The sequence below is a fragment of the Eptesicus fuscus genome, chromosome 11 (assembly GCF_027574615.1).
Source record: "Eptesicus fuscus isolate TK198812 chromosome 11, DD_ASM_mEF_20220401, whole genome shotgun sequence".
Lineage (NCBI taxonomy): Eukaryota > Metazoa > Chordata > Mammalia > Chiroptera > Vespertilionidae > Eptesicus > Eptesicus fuscus.
In genome coordinates, this window is record NC_072483.1 from 15,136,220 (window position 1) to 15,144,021 (window position 7,802).

General features: G+C 43.9%; 1 non-coding gene across 1 annotated transcript; it reads right to left on the reverse strand.

The window, feature by feature from the left end:
• Positions 1-7,182: 7,182 nt before the first annotated feature.
• Positions 7,183-7,311, reverse strand: LOC114232211 (small nucleolar RNA SNORA3/SNORA45 family). Its single transcript, XR_003618255.2, has one exon. It is a non-coding gene; the product is annotated as a small nucleolar RNA SNORA3/SNORA45 family (small nucleolar RNA).
• Positions 7,312-7,802: the final 491 nt, after the last annotated feature.

Genomic DNA, 7,802 nt, shown 5'->3' on the forward strand with positions numbered 1-7,802 from the left:
CATAGTCTGCACACTGAATCTTGTGACCATCGCCCCAAGCAAAGTTCATTTACTCCCCATTATCCCACTTTTTGCCCAGGTCCAGCTCCCCCACACCCCCTTTCTCTCTGGCTATCACCATACTGTTGTCTGTCTAGGTATTATGTATACGGTTTTTTTTTTTGGCTCATTCCTTCACCCTTTTTCATTCAGTCCTCCAACCCTTCTCGCTCTGTCAGCTGTCAGTCCATTCATGTATCCATGACTCTATTTCTATTTTGTCAGTATATTTTGTTCATTAGATTCCACATATGAGTGAAATCATATGGCACTTGTATTTCTCTGACTGGCTTATTTCACTTAGCATAATAATCTCCAGGTCCATCCATCCTGTTGAAAAAGATAAGATTTTATTCTTTTTTATGGCCACATAGTATTCCATGTGTAAATGTACCACAGCTTCTTTATCCAACAGTCTACTGATGGACATTTGGGCTGTTTCCAGGTCTTGGCTATCCTCTCTAATAAAAGAGTAATATGCAAATTAACCATCACTCTGCTACATAAGCCATGCCCACCAGCCAAGCCACGCCCACCAGCCAATCAGGGTGAGTATGCAAATTAACTCCAACCAAGATGGCTACCAGAAGGGAGGCTTGAGTTTCCCCAGCAACAGAGGAAGCCAAGCTTTCCACACACTCTGGCTGGCCCAGGCCTCCACTCAAGGATACAAAGTTTCAATTATAGAAGGTAAACAAATCCAAACAGAAATGGCGGCAGCCACAGATCGAGCAGGAGGCTTGGCTCCGCTCCAGGCTACAAAGTTTCAATTGTAGAAGGTAAATAAATTCCAGATACCAGGGCCTCTGCTTGGGTCGCCAGGGTCATGGCTGGCCTGCAAACTACCACAGGCCCCTCGCCCAGGCCTCTCCACGCCCCCAGGGAACCCCACCCTGATCCAGGACACCCTTCAGGGCAAACCAGCTGGTCCCCACCCGTGCACCAGGCCTCTATCCTATCTAATAAAAGAGTAATGTGCAGATTGACCATCACTCCAACACACAAGATCAAGATAGCTGCCCCTATGTGGTCAAAGATCCTGCCCCCACGTGGACACAAGATGGCCAGCAGGGGAGGGCAGTTGGGAGGGACCAGGCCTGCAAGAGAAGGCAGTTGAGAGGGACCAGGCCTGCACGGGAGGGCAGTTGGAGGCAATCAACCCTGCAGAGGAGGGCAGTTAGGGGTGACCAGGCCAGCAGAGGAGGGAAGTTGGGGGCAAACAGGCTGGCAGGGGAGCTGTTAGACATCAATCAGGCTGGCATGGGAGTGGTTAGGGGGTGATCAGGCTGGCAGGCAGAAGCGGTTAGGGGAAATCAGGAAGGCAGGCAGGCGAGCAGTTGGGAGCTAGCAGTCCTGGATTGTCAGAGGGATGTCCGGTGGGATTGGGCCTAAACGGGCAGTCAGACATCCCTCGAGGGGTCCCAGATTAGAGAGGGTGCAAGCTGGGCTGAGGGACACCCCCCGCCCCCGTGCACTAATTTCGTGCACCGTGCCTCTAGTTCTATATAATAAAGATGTAATATGCAAATGGTCATTATGCCATAAGCATAACAACTGACCGTGTAACAACTGGATCACGGATCAGCAGGAGAGTGGGGCAGCGAGCTACAAGCAGGTGGTGGAGAGCTACAGGAGGGGGAAGGGCAGCAAGCTATGCGGGGGGTGGGGGAGAGGGAGCTAAAGGAGGGCTGGGCAGCGGGCAGAGAGCTACAGGAGGGCAGCAGCGAGCTACTGGCTACAAGCAGGCAGGAGAGCTACAGGAGAGGGCAGGGCAGCAAGCTATGAGGGGGGGAGGGGGTGGGGGGAGCTACAGGATGGTGGGACAGTGGGCGGAGAGTTACTGGAGGGTGGCAGCAAGCTACCAGCGCACGGATTCGTGCACAGGGCTACTAGTTGTAAATAATGCTGCAGTGAACATAAGGGTGCATATATTCTTTTGAATTAGTGTTTTGGGTTTCTTAGAATATATTCCCAGAAGTGGAATTGCTGGCTCAAAAGGCAGTTCCATTTTTAATTTTTTGAGGAAACTCCATACTGTTTTCCACAGTGGCTGCACCAGTCTGCATTCCCACCAGCAGTGGACTAGGGTTTCCTTTACTCCACATCCTCACCAGCACGTTGTTTGTTGATTTATTGATGACAGCCATTCTGACAGGTGTGAGGTGATATCTCATTGTAGTGACATCTCATTCTGGCAGGTGTGATTAGTGATGTTGAGCATTTTTTCATATGTCTATTGGCCATCTGTATGTCCTCTTTGGAGACATGTCTATCCAGGTCCTTTGCCCATTTTTAAAATTGAATTGTTTATCTTCTTGATGTTGAATACTATAAGTTCTTTATATATTTTAAAACTTAACCCCTTACCAAATGTATCATTGTCAAATATGTTCTTATGTTCTCCCATCCAATGAGTTCCCTTTTCATTTTGTTGATGTCTGTTTGTTTTTGCTGTGCAAAGCTTTTTAGTTTGATAAAGTCCCATTTTTTCCCCTTGTTTTCCTTGCCCCAGGAGATATATCGGTAAAAATATTGCTACCAGTTATGTCTGAGGTTTTACTGCCTATGTTTTATTCTGAATTTTTATGGTTTCACGATTTACATTTGAGTCTTTTATCCATTTTGAGTTTATACTTTTAAAAATATATATATTTTTATTGATTTCAGAGAGGAAAGGAAAGGGAGAAAGATAGAAACATCAATGATGAGAGGGAATCATTTATTGGCTGCCTCCCTCACGCCCCCTACTAGGGGTCAAGCTGCAACCTGGGCATGATGTTGGCTGTAGGTTTGTCATAAATGGCCTTTATTATGTTATGTTCCCTCCATTCCCACTTTGCTAAGCATTTTATCATAAATGGGTGGTGGATTTTATCAAATGCTTTTTCTCATCTATTGATATGATCATGTGATTTTTGTCCTTCATTTTGTTTATGTGATGTATCACATTTATTGATTTGCAAATATTGTACCAACCTTGCCTTACTGGAATAAATGCCACTTCATCATAGTGTATGATCTTTTTAATGTGTTGCTGGATCCAGTCTGCTAATATTTTTTGAGAATTTTAGCATCTATGTGCATCAGAGATATTAGCCTATACTTTTCTTTCTTTGTAGTGTCTTTATCTAGTTTTGGAATTAGAATAATGATGGCTTTGTAAAAAGAGCTTGGAAGTCTTCCCTCCTCTTGAAATTTTTGGAATAATTTGAGAATCATAGGTGTTAATTCTTTAAATGTTTAGTAAAATTTGTCTGTGAAGGCATCTGGTCCAGGACTTCTGTTTACTGGGAGTTTTTTAATTACTGCTTCAATTTCATTAGCTGAGATCAGTCTATCAGGTTTTCTGATGCTTCCTGATTCAGTTTTGGAAGATTATATTTTGGTATTTTTCTAGGTATATGTCCATTTCACCCAGGTTGTCCAAATTATTAGCATATAATTGTTCATAGTATTTTTTTTACAATCTTTGTATTTCTGTGATGTTGTTTGTTATATCTCCCCTTTCATTTCTGATTTTATTTATTTGGTCCTCTCTCTTTTTTTCTTGGTGGGTCTGGTTAAGGGTTCATCAATCTTGTTGACCTTTTACCTTTTCAAATAACCAGCTCTTAGCTTCAGTGATTTTTTTTTTAAGTTTCTGTGTCATTTGTTTCTACTCTGATCTTTATTATTTTTTTTCCTTGTACTTACTCTGGGCTTCACATATTGTTCTTTTCCTAGTTCCTTTAGGTATAGAGTTAGAGTGTTTATTTGAGATTTTTCTTGCTTCTTGAGGAAGGCATGTAATGCTATGAACTTCCCTCTCAGGACTGCTTTTGATGTGTTCCATGGATTTTGGGTTGTTGGTGTGTTCATTTGTTTCCAATAATTTTTTATTTCTTCCTTGATCTCATTGTTAACCCATTCATCCTAATAAAAGAGTAATATGCAAATTGACCATACCTCTGCTACACCCTCAAGCCACACCCACCAGCCAATCAGGAGCAAGTATGCAAATTAACCCAACCAAGATGGCTGCAGCTACGGAGCGAGCAGGAGGCTTGGGTTTCCCCGGCAATGGAGAAAGCCAAACTTCCTGGCCGGCCCTGGCTGGCCCAGGCCTCCGCTCAAGGCTACAAAGTTTCAATTATAGAAGATAAATAAATCCCAACAAAAATGGCTGCAGCCACAGAGCGAGCAGGAGGCTTGGGTTTCCCCAGCGATGGAGGAAGCCAAGTTCCTGGCCTGCCCTGGCCTCCGCTGAAGGCTACAAAGTTTCAATTATAGAAGATAAATAAATCCCAGATACCAGGGCCTCCTCTTGCAAACCACCACAGGTGCCTCGCCCAGGCCACCCCATGCCCCAAGGGAACCCCCACCCTGATCCAGGACACCCTTCAGGGCAAACCAGTTGGCCCCCACCTGTGCACCAGGCCTCTATCCTATCTAATAAAAGAGTAATATGCAAATTGACCATCACTCCAACACACAAGATGGCTGCCCCCATGTGGACACAAGATGGCTGCCACAAGATAGCCAGCAGGGGAGGGCAGTTGGGGGCTATCAAGCCTGCACGGGAGGGCAGTTAGAGGTGACCAGGCTAGTGGAAGAGGGAAGTTGGGGGTGACCTAGGCCTGCAGGTGAGAGCAGTTGGGGGGGAGCGTCCAGGATGCAGGGGAGGGCAGTTAGGGTGACCAGGCCTGCAGGGGAAGGCAGTTAGGGGAAATCAGGCTGGCAGGGGAGCAGTTAGGCATCAATCAGGATTGAACCCGAAACCGTGGTATATGGGGATGACACTCTAACAAACTGAACTACCCAGCCAGGGCTCCTTGTTTATTTTTTGTCTGGATGATCTATCCAATGATGACAGTGGGTTGTTAAAATCCCCTACTATGACTGTATTGCTTGCTGTCAACCTCCCCCTTAATGTCCACCAAGATTTTAAAAATATATTTAGGTGCTCCTATGTTGGGTGTACATATGTTTACCATGTTTACCAGGGTTATATCCTCTGTTGGATCAATCCCTTTAGTATTATGTAGTGACATTCTTTGTCTCCTGTAATGGCCTTTGTTTTAAAGTCTATTTTGTCAATGTAAGTATTGCTACACCTCTTTTTTCTTTTTTCATTTCCATTGACATGGAATGTTTTTTACATCCCTTCACTCTCAGTCTGTGTGTAACTTTTGTTCTGAGGTGGGTCTCTTAGAGACAGCATATTCCTGGGTCATGTTTTCTTATCCATTCAGCTACCCTATGCCTTTTGTTTAGAGCATTTACCTGTTTACATTTAAGGTTATTATTGACTAGAGGCCTGGTGCACAAAATTCATGCACTCGGTGGGGGGGAGGGTCCTTTACCCAGCCTGCACCCTCTCACAGTCAAGGAGCCCTGCAATTGATCGCCCTGCAGAGGGAGGCCCCGCCCACTGCCGCCAGCCGGGTAGCTTGGGTCTCCCTCTTTGGGGTGATTGTGGAGCCCCCCGGCTGGTGGCCTGGGCCTCCTGCTGCAGGGCAATCATTGGGTGATGGCAGGGCCCCCGACCAGTCGCATCACACCCGCCTTGGTGGCGACAGTCAGTGCTGGGTCGCCTTGGGTGGCCGCGACCCAGGAGGGACCGAGAGATCAGAAGTTCAGCCTGCTCACCAGTCCCCGCCCACCTGAGCTTGCTGCACATGCAGCCTTGCATTTGGTTGTCCATTCGGTTGATTTGGACGTTATGGACCCTGGTTCTTTATATATTAGGAGAGGTATTTATTTATTGCCATTTTATTCTTTATATATTCACATGTTAAATATTTAATGGAAAGAGAATTGAAAGAGGTACAGAAGTGGATAGTTTCAATATTCCAAGAGTAGGCTCAGAGTTTCTCTCTCTGCTATGGAAAATGGCGTCATTCTATGAGAATACTTGAAAAATCATCCTCGAAGTGGTGCTTATCTTATTATACTATTAATGTGCAGGTGCATGGCTTACAGAGCTAATTTTCAGTCTCAGGTGGCTACCTTGCAACCATAGGTGGGCTGAGGAACAGATTCCTAGCTGATTACAGAAGAGTGGCTCCATAGTTAGGAATAACTCTATGCAAGGGTTCCTATTCATGCCACATCAATTTTTAGGCATTTTAAACAAAAAATTATATAGTATAATACTAAAATACATGGAGAAAGTTGGAAGTGCTTTGATTATACTAAATGTGGGTAAATAAAGGGCATTCTATATGATTTTCTCTTCATCTGAATATCTCCTCACTTTTTCTTCATTCAAGAACCACAAGCATTTTCCTTGACTACTTCTGGTCAATGTGGATCTCAAATTTATTCAATAAACATTTATTAGAAATTCTATGCTGAGGCAGGAGAAAGGTTTTGAAACTGAGGACATAAAACTGAATAAAATCGCATCCTGTGGAGGCAAGTTGGGGCCCTGGAGGCAGACAGGATTGAATCTGAATCTCACTCAGGTTTTCCCTGTCGTGGGCTGGGTCAGTGCCCAGGAGCCTGTTTCCTCAGGTGTGAATGGGGAGAAGACACACCTTTATTTCAGGATTGACATATTAGAAATACAACACCTGACACATAGATCCTGACACATAGTAATAGATACTCAACAAATGGTACAATAAAGAAATGATAGTAGGACAGAGTTCTTATTCTAGAACCGTGATTCTCAAACTGTGTTCTCCAGGCCAACAACAGTATAATGTCAGAGCTTGTTAGAAATGCAAATTCCTAACCCCACCCAGATTTCCTACATCAGAAATGCTAAGGCTCAGTCAAATTTTAACAAGCTCATCAGGTGATTCTATACATGTTAAAATTTGAGAGTCACTAGCCTAAAAGAACTTGTAGTATTGGAAAGGATGTGAAAAGTATAACAGTGTATTAGGTAGAGATGAGGAAAGAGATGTAGTTATCATTAAAACACTCACTGCCTATTGGACACAAATCGTTCGTCATGCTTTCTAAATGCTTCATGCTTATAGGTTTGTTTCTTCAATTAATTATAACAACATTATTCAATTAAATATAGTGCCTACATTGGCCAGGAAGGTGATGGAAATAAGCTTTAAGAAAAATCACATGGTCTTCCCAGTCTTTCTTTTATTTTCAGTTTTGAAGAAAGGTGATTACATCAAGAGTTCTTTCCCCCCCACCCGCCCATGTTTCTGATCTGGGAACTGCCAGGGGCACTTACTGCCCTCACCAGTGAACCAAGACCAGCAGATTCTCTCTGAGAACTCTAGCACACCAGGACGACAGCTGTCAAGATGTGACTCTAGTCTCAGGCATCAAGAGTTCTTAGAGTAAAAAAATATTTCTGTACTCATCTCACTCCTGCACAAGAGTGACAGTGAGGGCCAACTGGCAGTTAGCCTCAGTGTTGGGGAGCGATAGGGAGTGGTGAGGACTGTGGTCAGCCCATGAGCAGGTGCCTAGTTTAAAGGGAGGAGCAGCTACAGGTAAACCCTGTGGGATATTGTGAGTTCAGTTCAAGACTATCACAACAAAGTGAGTCATAATCTCTTTGCTGGTGGAGTCTTTTGCCTTCAATTTGTAAAAAATGCAATATCTGTGAAGTACAATAAAGTGAAGTGCAATAAAACAAGGTATTCCTGTACTTAAATTTAGCTTACAGCTGCTGTCCAGAAACGTGGGTCCTTATCTTTTGATTTTAAAGGTGAGGCCATAAATCTAGAACAATATTTGCTTATATTTAAAATCTTTTGATTTTTAGTTATTTGTTTATCTATATAATAAAAGTCAAAGCTACTGTCATG